This window comes from Anopheles darlingi, chromosome 3 (genome assembly GCF_943734745.1).
Source record: "Anopheles darlingi chromosome 3, idAnoDarlMG_H_01, whole genome shotgun sequence".
Classification (NCBI taxonomy): Eukaryota; Metazoa; Arthropoda; class Insecta; order Diptera; family Culicidae; genus Anopheles; species Anopheles darlingi.
The window spans coordinates 45,453,648-45,475,851 of record NC_064875.1 but is presented as its reverse complement, the minus strand read 5'-3'; the positions used below and the strand labels follow the sequence as shown (position 1 = coordinate 45,475,851).

At 50.9% G+C, this 22,204-nt stretch overlaps 1 pseudogene; it reads right to left on the bottom strand.

Annotated features, from left to right (window-relative positions):
• Positions 1–4,540: 4,540 nt before the first annotated feature.
• LOC125955533 (putative uncharacterized protein DDB_G0271606) lies at positions 4,541–8,207 on the bottom strand (annotated as a pseudogene).
• Positions 8,208–22,204: the final 13,997 nt, after the last annotated feature.

The following is a 22,204-nucleotide window of genomic DNA, read 5'->3' as shown; positions in this document are numbered from 1 at the left end:
CGCGCCACCGCGTGCGTCGCTGTGTGTGTGTGTGTGTTGCAGGGTCACACGACGGTTGTGGCACGCGCTGGCAGAAACGCTCGCACCACGGACTGTATTACCTTCTTCGCCAGGAGGACATTCCGGTCCGGACTTTTATGTGTCCCTTCTTCATCCCGGCCCTCTGCATGGCGCTCTCTCTGACTGTGTGTGTGTGCTTTTGGGGTGGTTTTCGGGTTCTTTTGACTTCCAAATTGCCACGACAGCCGTGCCAAAGTGCTATTGAGGGGGTTTCGCTCCTGCTGCGTGTGCTAAATGGCGTCTTGTGCTTTTATTTTCCCTATTTTCTTTCCCTCTCCCTCTAGAATGCTTCGCTCGTGCTCACCTTTTTTATTCTGGAATCCCGTTAAGATTGAGTCACCACGATGTGCTGCTGCTCCTCCTGCTGCTGATGGTGGTGCTGTGGTGTGCGATTGTGTCGCAACGGTTCCATTCCGAGACAGTGGCACACAAACACACACACTCGCGTATCCTGCATGGCACAAGATATAAAATTTGTCTAGCAAAAAAAAAAAAGCGGGAAATGGGGAAAAACAGCGAAGAAAACCATCATTATTCCGCAGTCCTTCCTCCCAGGGACCTCAAGCCTCCATGCCCAGGAACGAGCGGAGCAGTAAAATCAAACAGAGCCCCAAACCGTATAACTCGACACACAGGGGCACACACACACAAAGTCGTGCTCGTTTGGTAAAAGCAAATTATGGCGCGAGAAGCGCTTTAAAAGGATTCCTACTCGGGGCCACGACGACACCCACCGTGTGTGTGTGTGTGCGTTCTGGGGATTGCGGCTGGGACCTGGAATGGATAAAAAGAAAAAAATACGTGGAAAGCGAGCGCTCCTCCGGTTGGACAGCAGGCCACCGCGGGATACCGACCGGGGCGCGCGATTTCGGGAACGGATTCGCTGCCGAGCGTCGTGCATTGTGGTCGACCTCAGCGCTGCCTCCGCTTCGGGGAATTTGTGGGCATTTTCCGCTCCTTCTTCGCCTTTTCGCCCATCGCTTTCCTCCCGCCCTTCCATGCTTACTATCTATTCATGCTCGAGAACATTTAATTTTCATGAGGCCCCATCTCCCCACCCCCCTCTGAGCCCGTTGTCTCGTGGGAATGAGTCGAGGCTTCGGTGCGTCGCGGTGCGGATCGGATCCTGGCACCATTCGCTCACACCAGCAGCAGCAGCAGCACGGTATCTCTCGGAACGCACAAAGCGTGGGGTACGCGCAGCTTCTTTGGGGGCCGCTCAAGTGAAGCCCACTTCAGCCAGCCTCCCACGCAGAGAGACACATTCCTCCCACACGCACCTCGTTGCGCTTGATCAAATCATGGTTCGATTGTGTGCGCGCGGTGAATGTCGTCGACACGTTGATGCGGTTCCCGGAGCTCTCTGTAAAGCTTACTCTTTTCACATCGAAGCAACCATCGCCAGGCCGGACTGGACTGCCTAGCCTGCTACAATTTGACGGGCAAGTGTGTAGTGGTGATGAGCGTGATGTCCCCTGTGTGCGCTGTGGCTTCAATACCACACTCGATGAATTGTTAATTTGTGCTCATTAAAACAATCAACCCCGCCGGAGGATGGTTGCTACAAACTGTTTTTAAATCAGTTCCCTCACAGGAGCAATAACAATGGCACCGAAATGCGGTAGCCTGGCGGTGGAAAATTCGAGGAAAACCCCTGGCTACAGTAGAATCACTGTTTCAAGTGACGCTTTTTGCTATTTACCATCGGAAAGTGGCACGTGGGTATTGCTCTGTCTCATTGTTGTACGGAAATGCACGATGTTTGGCCAATCCGAATTTCCTTCATTCAATGTGGTTTTCCCGGTTTTCCGCTTCACGCGGCAGTAAAACCATTTGAATTGTTCGCCTCGCTGCTGATTGCAGGTGATGATGAAAGCATCAAGCCCTCGTGACCTGGCCGGCTGGCCGACAATGAAGCGATAACGCTGACCACGCTAGTGTCCATGGGAAGCTGGCAATGGTCCTGTTTCCCGGTTTGCAGTGAAAAACCGCGACATTTGGCAAATCCCAGCGACTTCTGTGATTTGAACACACGAAACCGGGCAACCGGTTGTTCTGTCCACGGTTTTTTGTTTGGGGGGTAACAGACAATCTGTTTCGTTTCGAGTTCTCCATCTCGACCGTAGGTCAAATACCCGGGGGTGAGGATTTGGCGCGCTGAATACGGTGAACGTTACCACCACTGTTCCGACCACTTCTGTGCGCCGGGCATCTTATTATCAGGTTCAATTAAAGGGGGGAAAGGTTCCGAAATGGGATCACAAAATTAGATCCACCATTTTGTGGCTCTAGCAACCTCTGCGCTCTGGTTCCTACCTTCTGTTGTTCGAAAGCACCGTACCGTTCGCTGTTAAGTGGACACTTTTCACGATCCCGGGACCAGTGTCTAGGTCGCCCTCGAGGACTAATTACCTCCACCGTGGTCTAGTTATGAAGCGGCATCAAATATTAACCCGGCGGGCACCGGGCAAAGGTGACCCGCGGGCAGCACAAGGGTCACCGATAATCAGCGTCGTCGGCCTATGATTCGAGGCGAATCCATTGGACGATCGTGTAACAAGCGAAGTGTTTGGCTTGCGCGAAACACAATGCTTCCACGTTTCGTAGTACGTCAGCTCGGATTTTGGAGGCTTATCATGTCCCCGTCGGGGATTCCCCGCCATCGTGGGAATGGCATCTTGACGGAAGCGAACACCAAACCATGCAACCATCGATGGATGGATTCATCTGTCTGTGTGATGAAGGTTCAGATGATTTATATTCGCCGTAGTAGTAGTAGCAGCAGCAGCAGCAGCACCAACAGCAGCCATCGTACTTATCGGTTGCAACAGAATATTGTATGGTGCATAAGTAATGATGCCGGTGCAGTGCGCAATGTCATATGCAATTTGGCTGCACCTACCTCACTCAATTCGAGCCCCGAACCGTCCCGCGTGGTCCCGATAATCCGCATCCCGGCAGCAACAACATTCCGAATTGCCTTTTTTTATAATCCGCAATAATAATGTCGCACGATGAATCGACCGACCGGGCTGAGCTTCGGCCGGGGCCGGGAGCAATTGAAATCGATTAAGAGGATTTGTCGGCGAGAAGCAGTGAGGACGGGCGGGACGGAAGCCAAATGATTTCGCGCAACAAAATGGATCGCTGGATTAAGTCCGCCCGGCTTCGAGTTTGTTTTCATTCTCGCAGGCGCAGAGCAGAAAAAACCGGGAAATCCGTCAACCGAATGAGCCAATCGGTTGGGTTGGAACGATGCGATGGTTAAAATAGTTCAACATGAATAATATACCGTGAGTGTCGGATTGAGTAGCGTTTGAGTGTTTGCAGAACTTTACTAGCTTAATGGTTATCGTGCATTTTACAAACCGTTTTAAAATTTCCGACATTACTTAGATTAATGGCTTTCCATACTGCTTATTTTTTTTATACTTTCATGCCGGCACAGGCCCAGGCATCGTTTATTTCGCCAATCCCTTGCCCCTGTCCCTCACTCTCAACCCGCCGGATGGGTTAGCTATGTGCCGTCCTTCCCGGTGGGCCGTACGTCGGTACCGACCAGTTCACATATACTTCTTCACGTCATCCGCAAGATTATTCGCGGACTTGTCTACTACATTTACGCGCACTTCGCACTCGCCTTCCCTTAGGGCGGGACTGAACGGTATCGTGTGTGACACCGTAGGTTGCTCGTCGTGTGTGACACCTTAGGTCGCTGAAGAGTAAAAAGTCAGCTAGCGTCGAGCTGTGGAACCGGCCGTTCTGAGCCGCGGCCGCGCTTCTTTGCAGCTCACTACTCGCCGCCGTTGTTCTTCCCGGTGAACCCGCTGTTGCCCGCGTCTGTTGGCGCCGACTTTGCTGTTGCTGTGTCTCCGATCGAGAGTTCTGCCGCGGTTGTTGCCCACTAGTTTGGCCATTGGTGGATCCTTCGGCCCTGTTTTCAATGGTCTGCGTTTGGGGGGGGGGGGGGGGGGGGGCGAGCGCTGCGCTGTTCGACGTTCCATGCCTCCTGGAGAACGGTGAGGATCCTTCTGGCGGCCAAGGAAATCCTACTCCATGTTTCGTCGTTCCTCAGGAGCATTTCGCCCAGGTTTCCGCTGTTGATCTGCTCCTCGTCATCCTCCGAGTACCCTAGCAGTTCTTCGCGTACCCCACGGAACTCCGGGCATTCGAAGCATGTTCTGCATCGACTGGACCACTGTCGTCCCGGCATGATCCCGACAGTGTGGGTAGTTGGGGGATGAGGTCAGGTTCTTCACATGGAAGTACTCTCTAACAAATCCGTGGCCAGATAGTACCTGTGACAGGTAGAAGTCGACCTCGCCATGCTTCCTCGTCACCCATGGCACGATCGTCGGGATTATCGCCGCCGTCCATCGCATGTAGCGACTGGGGTTGATAGTCGTCACCCTGTCCCACTCAGCCTGCCACGAAGCAAACGTTGTCCACCGTTCATCCCGTCGTGCTCGGTCCGTTGCACTCAGGGTGTCGCGTACTCTCCTGTGCTCTCGGACGTCTTCGCGCAGCTGCAGATGGATGGGGACCACACCGGAGATCACATTTGCGGCAGCTCCAGACACCGAGCAAAACGTGCTCGCAACACTTCTGGCCAGCATCGATGAGACTTGCGTTAGCTTCTGCCGGTTCTGCGTATTGCGCAGTGTCCTTTCTGCCCAAGCTGGGGCGGCGTAGCGTACTATCGACGACGCTACATTCGCCAGTAGGCGCCGTTTCGTGCTGAGTGGCCCCGCGTGATTGTGAAGCATCAGTTGTCCGATCGGCTGGATGACCATTTTTGCTTTATTGGCGGCCTGGCCTGGGGTGATGTCGGAGGCCACGACTGCCAGATCGTCAGCAAAGGCCACGGTTGTCACATCCGGATCCGATGAGGCATCTACAACAGCATTGTAGGCAATGTTCCACAGGGTAGGGCCGAGAACTGATCCCTGTGGTACTCCGGCTGTTGTCTGGCGCCTGGCTTGCCCGTTGTCGGTGTCGTAGATGAGCACTCGGTCACTAAAGGAGCTTCCGATGATCTTGAGTAAGCCTTGCGGGACTCCAGCCCTACTCAGTGCCTCACCTATGGCTGCCCAGCTGACACTGTTGAGTGCGTTTTGGACGTCTAACGCGGCGACTAGATAGTATCGCTTCTTCTTCTTGCCTTTTCTGTTGATGGCGGTGGCACGTCGTGCCCGTGCTACCACCCTTTGAATCGCCTCTGTGGTTGAGCGACCCCGTCTGAATCCAAACTGCGCCTGTGATAGGCGCGGACCCTCCGGATGGTCTTCCAGCCAGTCGTTGAGGCGATCCAAGATTATGCGCTCGAACACTTTAGCGACAGTGTTGAGCATGCATAGTGGCCTATAGGAGGTTGGTAGGCCAGGTGGCTTGCCAGGCTTTTTGAGAAGCATCAGTCGCTGGACCTTCCACTAGGTGGGGAATGTTCCCCGTTCCAGCAGTCGTTGGTAGAGCCGCTGAAATACTTCTGGGTAGCGCGTCATCGCCGTCTTGACAGTTCATCCGTCCCAGGGGCCTTTTTTGCCGGCAGGCGTTCGTTCGCGATGCGTAGGATCTCTCCGTTGGTGACGCGGCGGATGGGTGTAGCGTCACCTCCCCCTTGACCAGTCGGCCACATGGTCGGCGGGTGCTGGTGGAAAAGGTGTCCCACAATTTTGTCCAGCATCTCCGGATCAGTGATGGGTGGACTTCGCTTTCCTTGGAGCCTCGTTCTGACCAGGTTGTAGGCATTGCCGTACAGGTTATCAGCCGCCGAGTTTGGCAGTTTCTCTGTGCAGATCTTTTTGCGTTGAGAGCTTTCTTCTTGCATTGCTCTTATGGAGGCTTGGTAGGCGATCTCAGCTACCTCAAACTCCGGCTTGCCTTTGCTCCTTTCCATGACTTTCTTCGCGCGCGGCTTCTTCTGCTGCTGCTGCTGTTGCTGCTGTTTCTTCTGCTGATGTTGCTGCTGCTGCTGCTGCTTCTTCTGCTGCTGTTGCTTCTTCTGCTGCTGCTGCTGCTGTTGCTGCTGCTGCTGTTGCTGTTGCTGTTTCTTCTTCTGCTGTTGCTGCTGCTGCTTCTTTTGCTGGTGCTGCTTCTGCTGCTGCTGTTGCTGTTGCTGCTGCTGCTGTTGATGCTGCTGCTGTTGATGCTGCCGCTGCTGCTGCTGCTGTTGATGCTGCTGCTTCTTCTGCTGTTGCTGCTGTTGATGCTGCTGCTGCTGCCGCTGCTGCTGCCGCTGCTGCTGCTTCTTCTGCTGCTGCTGCTGTTGCTGTTGCTGCTGCTGCTGCTGCTGGTGCTGCTGCTTTTTCTGCTGTTGCTGCTTCTTCTGCTGCTGCTGCTTCTTCTGCTGCTGCTCCTGCTTCTTCTGCTGCTGCTGCTGCTGCTGTTTCTTCTGCTGCTGCTGCTCCTTCTGCTGCTGCTGCCGCTGTTGCTGCTGCTGCCGCTGTTGCTGCTGCTGTTGCTGCTGCTTCTTCTGCTGCTGTTGGCGTTGCTGCTGCTGTTGCTGCTGCTGTTGCTTCTTCTGCTGCTGCTGTTGCTGTTGCTGTTTCTTCTTCTGCTGTTGCTGCTGCTGCTTCTTTTGCTGGTGCTGCTTCTGCTGCTGCTGTTGCTGTTGCTGCTGCTGCTGTTGATGCTGCTGCTGTTGATGCTGCCGCTGCTGCTGCTGCTGTTGATGCTGCTGCTTCTTCTGCTGTTGCTGCTGTTGATGCTGCTGCTGCTGCCGCTGCTGCTGCTTCTTCTGCTGCTGCTGCTGTTGCTGTTGCTGCTGCTGCTGCTGCTGGTGCTGCTGCTTTTTCTGCTGTTGCTGCTTCTTCTGCTGCTGCTGCTTCTTCTGCTGCTGCTCCTGCTTCTTCTGCTGCTGCTGCTGCTGCTGCTGTTTCTTCTGCTGCTGCTGCTCCTTCTGCTGCTGCTGCCGCTGTTGCTGCTGCTGCCGCTGTTGCTGCTGCTGTTGCTGCTGCTTCTTCTGCTGCTGTTGGCGTTGCTGCTGCTGTTGCTGCTGCTGTTGCTTCTTCTGCTGCTGCTGCTGCTGTTGCTGCTGCTTCTGCTGCTGCTGCTGCTGCTTCTTCTGCTGCTGCTTCTTCTGCTGCTGCTGCTGTTGGTGCTGCTGCTTCTTCTGCTGCTGCTGCTGCTGTTGCTGCTGCTGCTGCTGCTGCTGTTGCTGCTGCTGCTGCTGCTGCTGTTGCTGCTGCTGCTGTTGCTGTTGCTGTTTCTTCTTCTGCTGTTGCTGCTGCTGCTTCTTTTGCTGGTGCTGCTTCTGCTGGTGCTGCTGCTGTTGCTGCTGCTGCTGTTGATGCTGCTGCTGCTGCTGCTGCTGCTGTTGATGCTGCTGCTTCTTCTGCTGTTGCTGCTGCTGTTGCTGCTGCTGTTGCTGCTGCTGTTGCTGCTTCTCCTGCTGCTGCTGCTGTTGCTGCTGCTGTTGCTGCTGCTTCTTCTGCTGCTGCTGCTGTTGCTGCTGCTGCTGCTGTTGCTGCTGCTGCTGCTGTTGCTACTGCTGCTGCTGTTGCTGCTGCTGCTTCTTCTGCTGCTGCTGCTGTTGCTGCTGCTGCTGTTGCTGCTGCTGCTGTTGCTGCTGCTGCTGCTGCTGGTTTTTCTGCTGCTGCTGCTGCTTCTTCTGCTGCTGCTGTCATTGCTGCTGCTACTGCTGTTGCTGCTGCTGCTGGTGCTACTGCTTCTTCTGCTGCTGTTGGCGTTGCTGCTGCTGCTGCTGTTGCTGCTGCTGTTGCTGCTGCTGTTGCTGCTGCTGTTGCTGCTGCTGTTGTTGCTGCTGTTGCTGCTGCTGTTGCTGCTGCTGTTGCTGCTGCTGTTGCTTCTTCTGCTGCTGCTGCTGCTGCTGCTTCTTCTGCTGCTGCTTCTTCTGCTGCTGCTGTTTCTTCTGGTGCTGCTGCTGCTTCTTCTGCTGCTGTTGCTGTTGCTGCTGCTGCTGCTGTTGCTGCTGCTGCTGCTGTTGCTGCTGCTGCTGCTGTTGCTGCTGCTGCTGCTGTTGCTGCTGCTGCTTCTTCTGCTGCTGCTGCTGTTGCTGCTGCTGCTGCTGCTGCACCAACAGATTACGCGGCTTCTTGGCAGACTTTCTGACTAGGTGGGACTATAAAATATAAAGTCCTATCGATGGGGCGATAGTATTCGATTTACGTTAGACCATCACACCACATGTTAGAGCAGCACGTCGAGCCCTTACACTTAGTGTATTTTTAGACAAAGTCCTCGGTAAATCTCCGCTACTAACAGGGCGATGGACTGGAATTGCAGGAAGTATGTGGAAATGGTCTGTAGTAATTGACAATGCTCGACACCTTCATCGCTTTTTTTCTTTAAAAAAAAATACAATCTAACAGTCAGTTCCTTCTACTCCCTTGTCCACGTGTATACCGCGTGCAGCTGTAGCGTCTCAACACAACTCGATTCAAGTTTGATCCACGACGCGAGAAGATTAACCAAAACTTTCAACTCCACCGTACAATGGCGGCAGCCACAAAGGTTCGTTGTCACACCCAGATCCCAAATCCGGTACCATTGGCAATGGATCGCCTCGAAACCGGAAACAGCAGTGGAAAGACACCTGTCACGGTAGGTGTGTGTGTATGTGTGTGCGGGATATGCTCATGAATTTCCAGCGAACTTTTCACTATTTCATTTGTGTTTCAGTATTTACTTTGGCGAGACGTGGCCACCAACGGGCCACTAGGCCGGATCTGTGGGTGCGGTAACGACGACGGTAAGGACGGATGAAAAACTTTTCCCCGGCAAAGGTTGGCGCTAGGCTGGCGGAGTGTGTCCACAACACCGTTTGCTACGTCGCAAGCGACCGGCAGCGTGAAGGTGAACTTTTGTGTCACCTCTCGAATCGCTGGCCGTCGATTCCAGGTCCGCACCACCACCACCACTCGCTGAGCTTCTTGTGTGGTCCCCGAGGGAAAATGGAATCACTTTTTACACTTTCACACCCGCGCCCGCAATCACTCACTTCGGCACTAGCACGGTAGCGATCCAGTAAACGGACACACACACATACACATGCGGTCACAAACAAACGCGACAAGTAGTGGAACGAATCGGATTGGGAACAGTTTTCGGTTTCGGCGCACCATTTCAGCACCGAGTGGCAGAGAACTAAATACACTAAGGAATTTGCCTGCGCAAGGAAGCTGGCACAACCTGGAAAACAATGGTGCCGTTTGTTGCATTTCAGCACCAGGACACCTCTCTCTCTCTCTTTCTCTCTCTCTCTCTCTCTCTCTCTCTTTGGTCGTTTTAAGGTTCTGTTTGTGGAGAAGTTGCATTTGTCGTTCCCACCACCACCACCATCACCTGCCACAAAACAAATGGCGGTAAGAAAGGAAATAAATCACGCTGCACCTTACCACGCTGGAATGCCAGCCTGCGTTTGGCCACCGGGCCAGCAAAAGGAGAGAAGCTGGTGGATTACTTGGAATGACTTTGTTTGCGTCGTCGTCGTCGTCACGCGGTAAGTTCTTGGTCCCAAAGCGAATCCCAATCCCAGCACCCGAGGTGCTGAAGGTGTTTGCGAGGTAAACGGGGTAAGCACCAACGACGGTATGTTTGATACCAAACCCCCGTTAACCGACCGGAAGGAAATGCAATAAATGCAGCAGCATCTGGGCAGGAATGGAATTTGTTGCTCCTCTGTTGGCCAGCCAGGCTGGGCCAGGAGGCTGGTCCTTGAGGTTACGCTTCAGTTCCGTAATCAAATCGAATAGCAGTTTGCAGCAGCAGCAGCAGCATTCCATGCTGCAGTCCTTCGATGAATCCTTTGGAGCTAGATGGATGGATGGATGGATGCAATGAGAGCCTCGCTCACAATCACATCACAGACGTTGCAGATGGTCGTCTATGTGGGCATTCCGAGATTGATCATCAAATCGAAGACGTTCCGTTTCGAGGCAGTCCGGTGAGGGTATTACTCTCGATCTGGTAAAGCTAAGGTATGTAGCCTTACACGACTGGAACGTTGCAACGATGCACCAACGGGGATGACGGTTTCCTGGAACTCACCGAGGACACTCATTCAAACACGGTTCAAAGATGGTTCGCGGAATCGTCAGCAGCACCACACGGTATCGGCAATATATCAAGGCCGTTCCCGGGGAAAAAGGAACCACTTTGCTTTGCGCGACATACCAGGTGCTCTAATTACAGTTTAAGCGTCGCGAAGCATCATAACTGGCGAGCGTGGAACCATTTTCGTGCGACCAAAGCGCTACATTATCGTCGTAATTATCCCGAACCGACTCATAAAACTATCTACTTTACTACACATTCCATTAGCGAGCGCGAGGCGCGCACAATGTGACTACTGCTACTGGGGTACTAGGTGCACGACGGTACGCGAATGCTAATGAACCTACACTCGGACTCGGCTTCACATCGTTTCATGTCGTGTGGTCACCCGTGGTGGCCGGAAGATTGGACAGTGTTGTGCAGCCGGTAGCCGAGCTGCGAAATGCCGTACCAGCAGGTGCCAGGTGGGTGTATGTATATGTAAAAATGCTCTAAATTGCTACGCGAGTGAAACAGCATCGTCAGCGTTCCGGAGCAATCTTGCTCGAATAAAGTGGGACTGTTTATGGGACGAAATGCGCGGCGGTGGAATGCCCGATTGTTCCGGCGTGTTTTACGTTAATTATTATTATTGCTTTTTTTTGTTCAAAGAAAAGCGCCGGTTAATGAACGTGATTAGGAGGGAGGGAGAGAAGGAGAACATTTAATGCCACACAAGGATTGTACCAGAATGAGCAACGGTAGGATCGTCTGGTGAGATTTACAGAATGGAACAAATTTATCCTTTACATAAATATAGAAATATCGTAAATCCCGAGCAGTGCATAGGAACGCAGAACACATACCAGATGGATACGAAATGCCCTATCATTTCCATTCCATGTGCAGCTATAGTTACATTGGAATTTGATAACTAGCCATTATTTTGCTTCAAGGAAATATTTCATAAAAAGGTATTGTAAATTACGTTATTAGGGTAGCTCTTCAGCAAATGAAACGGAGAGATTACGAAAAAATGCAGCATACGAGACGAATAATCGTATCTCGTATGATATTTCAGGCAATAGTTGAGTCGTACCCCGATACTTTCCTTACTTGAAGATCACTTTTCGACGAACCAGTGCTCGTAAATGGAAATGTAGTTCACATTTCCTAGTTCCTTGGCATTCCAGCTGGATGATTCCCTGTAAAGCTATCTGCCAGACACTCAAAGCCTCAGTTCGGTTTGATCGGGGAGAAAAACTCAACAAACCCCACCCCCCCTCCCCCCTTTTCCAAGGGCTCACCAGTGCCTTAATCCAAGAGATTATCCTCTGTCCTTCACCGCTGGAAAACCTTTTACCAGATTCCTTTAGACCATCGTAGTTGATCGAGTTGATCCCCCACCGGGGAGGGGAAATGTTAAAACATTGCTGAGTCCTTTTCGAGGAACAGAAATGAAAAACCTACCAACACCCCCCGGGGGGAGGAAGGAAGGAAAAGCTTTTCTTCCCACGTAGCTACGTAGAGTTGCTCCATTCTGTTTGTTTCGTATGCGAATGAGCTAGAAGAAAGCGAGTAATGGCAGAGGTATTTCAATTAATTTTCCCACTTCCATCACTAGCCCTTGTCGCACCCTGTCTGCCTAATGCGTTGCTGCATTGTGGATGCACCACAGTATTGTTGGGCTGAGACAAAAGAGGTGGCGAGGGTGCAAAGGCACGAGACAGCCGCCGTATGCTAACGAGTGCAAAGAATGATGTTTTTTGTGTTCTGACAAAAAAAAGTTGACGGAGCCCCGAGAGTCGAAGCCCTAGAAGCCTAGAGTGGGTGAGCGATTGAGGGCTTTATGTTTTTGGGGTGCGAAAGGTAAAGTTTGGTGACACACTTTTTCTATTCACCTGGCGGCCTTTTTGTCCTTTTTTTTTCGGTTGCTAGTGCGCCCGGCATCCTGTGCTAGTAGTGGAATTGCCATGCTCACAGTATGATGATTGCACTCACTCACTCACCGCCTGCTTGGCTCGGTTGCCAGCCAAAACAGAAGCCATTTCCGCACTTGCACCGCGTGAGGTAGTAGTAGTTGGGAGAAGAAACTTTTCCATCTGCTCACTGCGCGGCCAGCGGTGGAATGGTGGCCAGCGGTGGAATGGTGGCCAGCGGTGGAAAATGGCGTGGCAGTGTTCGCGTGAAGCATGAAAAGTTTCGAAATGTGCAGGGAGAAATGAAAATAACATGATGGCCACGCGCAGTGCACGGGAGCGCTAGAGACCGGAATCGGGAATCATTCATCATTATGTCTCGCAGCGTCGTCGCATTGACATGGATGATGGGGGACGGGGGACGGGGCAGGGTGTGCAGGCCACCCCCTCCCCGGCCCCTGCACGCTCGCGGACCGCGTGCTACGCAGTCTTATCGCAGTGCAGTTATGCTTCTTCAGGCGCATGGCGATGCTTTGGGGCAAAATGGTCCCACAAAAAAAGTAAATGATGAGAAGCTAAGAGATCGAGAGAAGGGAGAGAGCTGCGGAAAGCTGAAAACTCAATTTGCTGGAAAAATCAAGCTGCTCGCAAAGTTTACCCACACCGGTGCCGACCGCCCTCCTCGAAGACGCTCGCCGGGCCTGGCGATGGGACGAGCGACTTGTTTCTGTTGCAGATCGAAAAATGGATTTATTCCCATTTTGCTGCGTCTTTTGCAAGCCCCTGGCCCCCCTGGGGCCGGGGAAGGCTAGCCAGTCCCTTGGTTCGCTGGGTTTTTCTTTTTCTGCCCAGCACCAGCAGCAGCAGCAGCAGCAGCAGCAGTACCTTGTGATGGAGCAAAGTTTCACAATATGAAGTTCGATAACAGCTCCTTTTCAACGATGCTTCCCACTATCTCATTCTCTCTCTCTCTCTCTCTCTCTCTCTCTCTCTCTCTCTCTCTCTCTCTCTTTCTCTCTCTCACTTGGTCGCTTTGTGCAAGTATTTGAGACAAGTATTTGATTAAAATGTGAACAATTCTGTCTTCATGGTGTCTTGGGCTGAAGCCGAGCCGGGCAATGCTGCCAATCGCAGACTCATTGCCGAAGTCACAAATGAGCGACGCTCGTTCGTACTTGGCACTACATCAAGCAAAGGCGAAGGGAAGGCATGCAGGCACACACTACCCACTGGGTTTTTTTGCTTGTTATGTCCTGCTGTTAACGGAGGACGTTTTGGTCGAGACGAGTTCTTTTTTCCATTTGGCAGACGTGTGGATGTGTGTGTGTGTGACGTGAGTGAAAGGTTTCTTGTCTTGCTGGGTGAGGACAAGGACACTTAATTAAATGGAAGCATGGAGGTAAATGTTTTCACAATTATCGCGATAATGATAACATGAGCTTTTTCCTTCGCTTTTTTTCTCTCTCTCTCACACGCTCTCGCACTCTAGGTCTAACATAACATGGTGAACTCCGCGCAACCGAACGAGGTCAAGTGAGGCCATCGGATAATGACCTACAAGGACTGACTGACTGGGTGGCAGATGCTGGTTAGTTAGGGCCCTATTGCGAGTGTCTTGTCTTGCAAACAAGACTGCTGTACTACTGCTGAAAAAACTTAGCAGTCTTGTTTAGCTCTTATGAATGAATTTGTGAGTTTTTACAGCCTGATTTCAAAACAAATACTAATACTACCAAATTAATCACCAACACAATTAAAACCCAACATCTTTCGCTCCAATGGCAACTACGACCAAAACGAAAAAATATACCATTTTCAGTCTCGTTTTCAAGACTCAGAGTCTGGTGCCAAAACCTACCAGACTCTGAGTCTTGAAAACGAGACTGAAAGTCGCGTTGCCATTGGACCGAAGGATGTTGGTTTTCAGTGGTGTTGGTGATTAATTTGGTAGTATTAGTATTTGTTTTGAAATCAGGCTGTAAAAAATCACAAGTTCATTCATTAAAGCTATGCAAGACTGCTAAGTTTTTTCAACAGTAGTAAGGCAGTCTCGTTTGCAAGACAAGACACTCGCAATAGGGCCCTTAGTTACCACCGAGACAAGGACGACCCCTGCAGCAACGTCGCAAGTCTTCACGAGAACCACGAGGCCTACTAAGGTGTGCCTTCGTGTCGTCTGTGTGTACATTGTTGAGCCGTGAGGTGACGCCTACTGCGTCGTACGTGGAGCCCTTCCGCCTTGAGCACCATCAAAAGCCGAAAACAAAGCCGGAAGAAGTCGTTTTCTGTTTCTGCCAGCCCGATATCTGTGTCCTGCTTCCGACGCTCATTTGCCTGTTTTTGCATCCCCGACGCACACAAATTCACAATAATTGCGAGCCCGACGAGTACGCGTTGTTGTACTTCCGTTTTCTCTGTAGCCCCGGGAAGAGATTCCAGCGGAAGGTAATGATACCGGGCGTGCGTTACACACCGGGAGATGACGTGACTCAACCAGGGATGCAGTGCGCCCGAGCGCCTTGGATCAAAGTTACGCTGCGGACAAATGAGCAAAACTGGTACAAGCTGACAGGCAGGATGAGATTTCGGGCCACAATAACGAGTCTTGCCGAGACGGGACCTGTCCCGTTCGTTTGATCCCGGACGCCGTGCCAACAATGCGCTCGTTAGCAGTTCATAACAAAGGCTCTCACTGGGCTCGCTCGGGGATGTGTACCGGAACGGTACGGAACGGAATGGAATGGAACGGAACGGGCTTCTTAACGGGGGTGACGGCGACATGCTGGCTGGCAGTAAGCCACAGCGGCACCGACATCCTAATGATGCCGGATCGAGTGCCAATCTTTCGGCTTTTTTTCTGCACTGCTTGCGGAGACGACGAGAAGCTTAGCTAGCAGGCCCGATAGCTGGCCGTCCGGCACCCATTCTTCATGCCGGGGTCCGGGCCGCCCAAAATTAAGTTTCGCCACCGACTGTGCCGACCATGGCAGGGATCAATCGAGCGAAGCGATAAACGGAAACCGAGTCGTCGAGCAGGTGGAGGAGGAGGATGTAAACGGAGAGTCCTGCTGCTGAAGAGGATTCTTGTGGATCCCCTCCTGCGAGACCGTGGATCGTCTGGTCTCATCGATACTGCTGAGCATGAGAGACGATGAAGAGAAAGAAGATGAGGAAGATATCGCTTTCCAAGTCAATCGCTTAATCGGTCCTGATTGACTGAAGCCGGAGACGGAAGGCGACGGTTTCGGTGCGCCGTCGATAAGAGGACGTCGAGACTCTCTTCGTCTCTTCGACGTTCGGCGATGCTGACCATCGCGTTTGGTCCGGTCGGCCGGCCGGCCACATGGCAACGGACACGGGATACCCCAGGCCTCGATTCGATCCCGAGCCAGGCGTTGTGTGATCCGGGATGAGCTCTTGGACGATAAATTATCGTTTCGGATCTTCGGTCGGATTGATGTCACCTCGGTGTCGGTGTTCGTGGGATGGCGTAGGGGCGGCCGGGTGGGTGAGGTGGACTGGAGTGGAATTGCCCCTATTTTACGCATCAACGGCCGTCGCCGCCGCCGCCGGACCAGATTCCGATCCGATTAGGCAACAAATTGTTCGTGAATGCGAATCGTGGGATCGCCCAGGTCCAGGGCTCAGGGCTGCTGAGTCGCACTTCGGAATCGGATTCTGGTTCTGTGTCCGGACCCGTGTATTGGGTCTGGCTTGCTTTTCGAGTGGGATCAGTTTCTTATAATCTAATCCATGCTTCTGCTGGTTCGTACCGGGTGCTGGTAAAAGTGTTGTTCTCGGCAGGTTTTATGGTTCCGGTGCCAGACAGCCGGGAGGGGCCCAGTGTTTTGCCTTTGTTCGTCACCGGTTTCTGCAATCATGCCATGCTGGCACATTCCCATCATCTTCACCAGCTCGTTTTCCTTCGTCATCGACCATAATGAAGTCAATCCCTAGTAGATGGTGGTGAAGGTGCCTCGTTGTTGTTATTGTTGTTGTTGTTGTGTCCATCCCCGAGAATCGATCACTGCTAGGTGTGCTAGTGTGAGACAATGTTTATGTAGCTTCATGCATTGACCAAACAGTGCCACGGATCCGTTTGTTTTGCTGCATAAATTAAGGAAGAGAGGATGGGAAGAGGGAGTGTGTGGTTCATCCGCCTGAAATCTCATTTATGGGGATGATTAAGGGAAATCTATGCACCACCATGCAGCTACGCAATGGATGGCTGCATAGCGTTGTTTTGATTGATAACATGTCAAGCATATATGCATCAATTCCTTTGCAGCATTAACGACTAGCCACAACCACCTGACCATGTTAACCACGATGCTGTAATCCCCCCAACACGGCAGCCCACAAGCATCGTCGTCCTTCGAGATCGAGGTTGTCTTTCCAGAAGCGGTGCTTACGACGTGTGACGTTGCCATTGCGATGTCGCTTGGCCTACTAGAGATTAATGAAATTGTTGGTAATTATATTTAAAACAAAAACCACTCACGAACGATGCCATCCATCCATTAGCCGATTGCTTGCCGTACGCCGTCGCCACAAGGAGCGCCAAACAATGGTCACTGTCACTGGTAATTAGTCATTCATTTATCACCGGCCGCATGTTGCCCTTCTTGGGCAGTGGATTGTGTGGATTGCGGCGTGAGTTGGTTGGTGAAACCGCACACAGCGCACCACGCTCTAATACTACAAGGAACAGATACAGCGAAATGGTTCGCTCTTCTTGTGTGCTACAGTGCTGCAACAAGACAAAAAGTGTTTTGGGTGAAAATTTATTACGGTCAAGAAGTCACATTTATCATACAGCCAACCCGGGCACATCGATTGGATTAGCTGCCGTCGGTGGTGGACTTTCCGGGCGGCGGAAATATGCACCGTCGGTTGTTCTGCTGTACTCTGGAGTGTACCCTGCTGTCGATGGGTATCCGTTATTCGGATACGTTAGGATGTCCAGTGATTGCGCGTGTTTTGTTACGAACTAGCACGACCGGTAAAGACCACATACCGGGGCGTATACGGGGTTTATACGGTTTCGGGAGTGAAAAGTTATGCCAGCCATTTCCACCGGAATCCGGACGAGGGGGTGTGTCCGAGGGAGTATTTATGCTGGTGATGGTGGTGGTGGTGATGGTAGTGGTTGGACGATGGAGAGTTTAGGAACTCTTTCCGGTTTTGATTCTTGCGTCCGAAAGTTTCAGCATCCTGTGGCTTGGCCTGGAACGGGCGACAGTAGGAGTTCCGTTTCGTGTGACAACTTTTAGCGGGCATTTGGTCTGGGCAATTGCTCGGCAGTAAGCAACGTTAGATCTTTGTTCTATGGATACTTGATACCATGTCCGTCGGTGGTTTATTGATTCAAAAGATCAGAGTTTAGGGGTGAAGTTTCTAGAATGTTGTTCCAATAGAGTTACCTTTTAAGAAACTCACTCAAGCGTTAATGCGCTGATAACTTCCAGCTTTTGCTGTTTCGTTTTATGTTATCGACGATCATGAAGGAATTTAAATTAAAGGATTCAATTCGCATAAGAGGTGTTGCTACCCCCTAGATAAGAAGCTGGTGAGCAATACAGCATAACAGAATGACACATTATAACAAACAAATTAATCGTACATACAATTAGAAAATTGAATTAATAGTGTACACTTCAAACGATAAAAATGAGAGTAATTGTTGAGTAAAACAATCTTAAAAAAAATAATGGCAGAGCATAAACCAAAACATTCGTTAATGGAATCAATGTGAAAAAGATGCGCAAAAAATCGACATTCTTTTCAGCAGTAGAATACGATGAATATTTATAATTCGATGCGAAAAAAGGGCATTAAGTAGAAACTAGGATTCATAGTATGTTTTAAAACATACACATACTACAGGAAAGCGGAAGAAATCAAACATAAAACATAATGGTTAGTGCATGGCAAGGTTACACGTTAAAAGTTAATAGCACGACGATATACGAGCACGGATTCAATTACTTTTATCGACGTTCGACAAACCATTTCGAGGGTACTCTGCAATCAATCACATATACACACACACATTGGCAGCCACCCAATGTTACGCCATTCGTCATAATTTCTGTTCGGCAAATAGGTTGCGATTAAAAATTCGTTACATTCCACTTGGTGCGTACACGGGCGCTCTTATGCGAGGCGAGGCAAGCCATTTACATTATTGATCCTGTAAATGATCAGTCCGGTAGTTTCCGGTGGCTGATTTAATTATTCGGCCATTTTTTTTCTTCTGTGTTTCGTCTGGTTTGTGTGTGTGTGTGTGCCTTTTTGTTTTGGCACGTTCCCAATCTCACGCTCGGCAGTGAGAGCGGACGTATTTTTTTTCTTCGTTTTTGGAATTCCCTCCCACTGGAAGCGAACCGCAAATATAATTTCATTTCGTAAGCTGAGCATCGGTGGTGCGGTGGTTTGCGGCATTGATTGGCCGAACGGATGAAGCGTGGCTGATGACGAGTGATTTAATTAATTTAATGAACCCTTCTGAGCTTTTCCGGGGCGGGCGTTCGGTGGAATGTGGCGTTAGACGTTCCGGAAGTGACGGCGTGATTCCCCGCACCGTCACCGCACCGTCAGTCCCACCAAACGGCAAGCATCGGTTATCGGTTGTGCATGTTTGCGTACACACGCAGCAAATTATAATGTTCTCGTTCGCTCTCGTACTGCAAACTGTTACAACATTTGCGTTTCCGTTGCTTGCCAAACCGCGGCGCGTTGCTCTCTGCATTCCGCATTTTCCGTATCCGCATTCCATCTGTCTTCACTGCTTGCGGTGGGAATAAAAAAAAAACCGGCAATTGAACTCTTGAGCGATTCGAGGCATACCATCATCAGTGTGGCTAGCCGGAAGCAAATGTTTATCGAATTGCATTGCCATTTCCGTGGTTTTCTGTTGCGATTCCAATCGTGGTCAGCCGGAATCGCATAAAAACCATCCCATTCCATTGCTGGTTGCATGATTTCATTCCCGTTGTTGCTGCCGTTCGCGGACAAACGATACGAAAGTGGCGTTCTACAGGACCGTTCGGAAGGACTCTCCGATACCTTTAATGAGCGAGCGCGGCGTTGGCTTGAGTTCAGTATAACGCATCTACGAGCAAAGCTCGTTGCTCGGTCTCCGGTGAAGCCCAAATCGGATGAAAGCTTCTCAGAAACATCACGGGAACATGTGCTTGACCTTCGTCCCTCCGATGGTGGCTCATAATCGTTAAAAAGCCGTCCCGCTGTGACGCGCCGGCGGACCGGCGCTTCACGTCCCACGCTAATGACCGGAAATGGGCGTCTCATTGTGAGCAGGCCATGGGCAGGGCCGAGGAGAGCCAAAGCGTTTGAATAAATTAGCCCGTAATGGGTGCTGGTGGGCGCGCACCATTAAGCTGTTACCTGGTCTCTTAATCATGAGCGATGGGCGCCCGGGGTCATCCAGGGACCTGGGCCTTCCCCCCCGGCGAAAGGATGTCAATATTTTTGTTTTCTCTAAGCCACAGCAAACTCCCCTTGATGTCTCGGCGCGTTGATGATTCAATTTACTCGCTCGTTCACTCGCACGCTCACGTACATTAGCGTGTGTCGGTTCCCTGGACCTGACCCCAGTTCTGCCAGGTGGTGACCCACTTTTAGAAATTAATTTGTACTCGGTGAGTATGAGCGTTTCCGGAAAGCAATTAAACTGTGGGACTAGATGAGTAATGTGAGACAATCTTATGATTAAGAGGCGACCATTTCCACGCTGACGCGTTCGATTTATTGAAGGCCGCGGTGCACCCAAGTGTGGCGTGTCTGGCGTGAAAAAGCGATACCATCTTCATCAAACTATCAGTGTCCTGCTTCGGCATGCGTGTTCGTGCGTACCATTTGCGATAAATCTAATCAGAAGGGTAAAGGAAAAACGCGCTCGGTTTCCTGGACATAATTTATGGGCGTCTAAGTGCCGCAAAGCGCTTGTAGCGAGTGATCAAAGAAAGATGCGATGATACCTCCGGTACTCTCGGGCACTATTTTACATCCTCGCTAGGATTAGCTCGGAACGCGGGCCAACTGGTTGGAGTATTAATTTTTCATGAAACTCCATCCAAATGCCCGGGACCAGTGTCGTGCAAGACGAATCGAGAGCCCTGGATTACACGCGATCTTTGCCTTCACTACCCTCGATCCCCTCGACGACGCAACCACGAGACACAATAACAGCGCACATTTGCTCCACTCGAAAGGTAAAATGTCCAACTACTAGCCCTCCTGACCGGGCCGTGCCGTGGTTAAAGGCGCAATGCGGGACTCACGAGAGTCACGTCAGATAAATGTCACGCGGCAGGAAGGGGCTGGCTGGTGGCTGGTTGTGGCTCCCCGGACCGAGACCGACTGAGAGCGTTTTTATGTTGTTCCGAGAGGGCCTTTTTTTCTCGCTGGTTCCGCGCCATGGTCGCGTTCGGAGTGCGTGCGAATCCCAAAATAGGGGCCACGAAAGGAGCGCACTCTCGACTCGGCGGAAATCACTTTTATTGACTCGGACATGGACTCCCTGGTGAACCGGACCAGGGATTGTAAGGGCTGCGGATGTTTCGCATTTCGTCAGCAATAGATGTCAACCGCGCGTAGCGAGTGAGCGCAATTTTGTCTCTTTATTGTTTGGTACGGGGGATTAAGCCTCGCACTTGAAGAAATGTCTTTGTTGGTCTTTCAATTTGACTCAACTCTCTCTCAACTTTGAGGCCGATCATCTATAGGCGAAACTCTAGCGCTGCTAATGAGAGCGGACATTTGATTGGTAAATCCAAGAGGCAGAGAAATTCAGAAATTAAATGCGCTAGATCGACTTTATATTTAGCCATATCACATTTATTTTATATGATGCCTTGCACAGCAGCGCTCTTTTGTGTCCTATCAGATCAGAACAGACGTTAGATGAATGAAACTCGCCAGTGTACCAGAGAACGAAACGGTTTCGGTTAACATATACCAGTACATCTGATCACATCCGTTGCTCGCTTAGTTGGGTATTGGTTTTATTATTCAAAACATTCTATTGGCACTTCATTAAAATGTGAGCGATAGACACAGAGATAAAGACACTCCGGATTATGGAGGAATTTGGGCATCACGAAGCGGCGAACATCGTTTACATCAACTGTCAGGCAGATAACCCACGGTGATCACGGTGATATGTTGCCGGTACGCTTTTCCAGCTTCGCTGTCAAGTCGCGGTTCTTTTGTTCCAATACCAAGATCGTGTGATTCAGTTGCAGTTTGTCATTTTCGAGCTGGTCTGTCTGGTTGCCTATTTTATAGAGGCTGGCCTGCAACGATGCAACCTCCTGAACGAGTGTGTTGTACTGATCGAGAGCCATTTTCGCGTCATGATCATTTTGACCTACAGCCTCTATGGTGGACAGTAGGTCTTCTAGCACAGTTACACTATCAACGTTTTCCTGTGCAGGATGGTAATCGTACTGTTGCAGTTTCCCCTTCACGTATTCATCCATCCGGCGCCAGGTTGTTCCACTTTCGGTGAGTTTAGCTCCAGCTGCGTCCAGCACTCGTCGCAACGATGGGGCGGCGGATTCGAAACCGTCCGAGTACCTGGTGCCATAATCACGAGCGGCATTCGAAAGTTGTGATTGAACATTTCTAAATATTGGCGCGTGCGGTTCGCAGCTCGTCCAAAACCCGTGGACAATCGCCACGGTACTTAGAAGCAAGGCAACACGAAACGAAACCATCTTGTTAGGGATACACCACTTCACCGAGGTATTAACAGGCACTAACTGAATCCGACAGTCAACTCTACAGTGGCCGTTGACTGGTGCGCCCCGCGAATAAAGAAACGGTGAGTGTTTGAGTGAGGGAATCCAATTCAGCGCAGCATTACTTTGCTGTAGCGTTACCGCTGTGTGGGTTTGGTTATCTCGTAGGTCACGTTGAGGTCCCAAGCTGTGTTGATAATTTCAAGCCGTTGTTTGCTTCGCGGGATTATGCTTCTTTGGGGATTTCCACTTTTGCAACAGGGAATCCCAAACCTTTTGATAATAAGGTAGGTCTGCGAGATGTGTCGCTGCCTCGTATATCGGCTACGTTGCGATAGTAGTTGTTGCACATAAATTAAAGCAATCAACGTGCTTTTTTGCAAACCGTTAGGGATATGTTTGTTTAACTACATATTTTTATTTAATATTTTTCAATTTCATAATAATCATTCTTTCTCTCACAAGAAC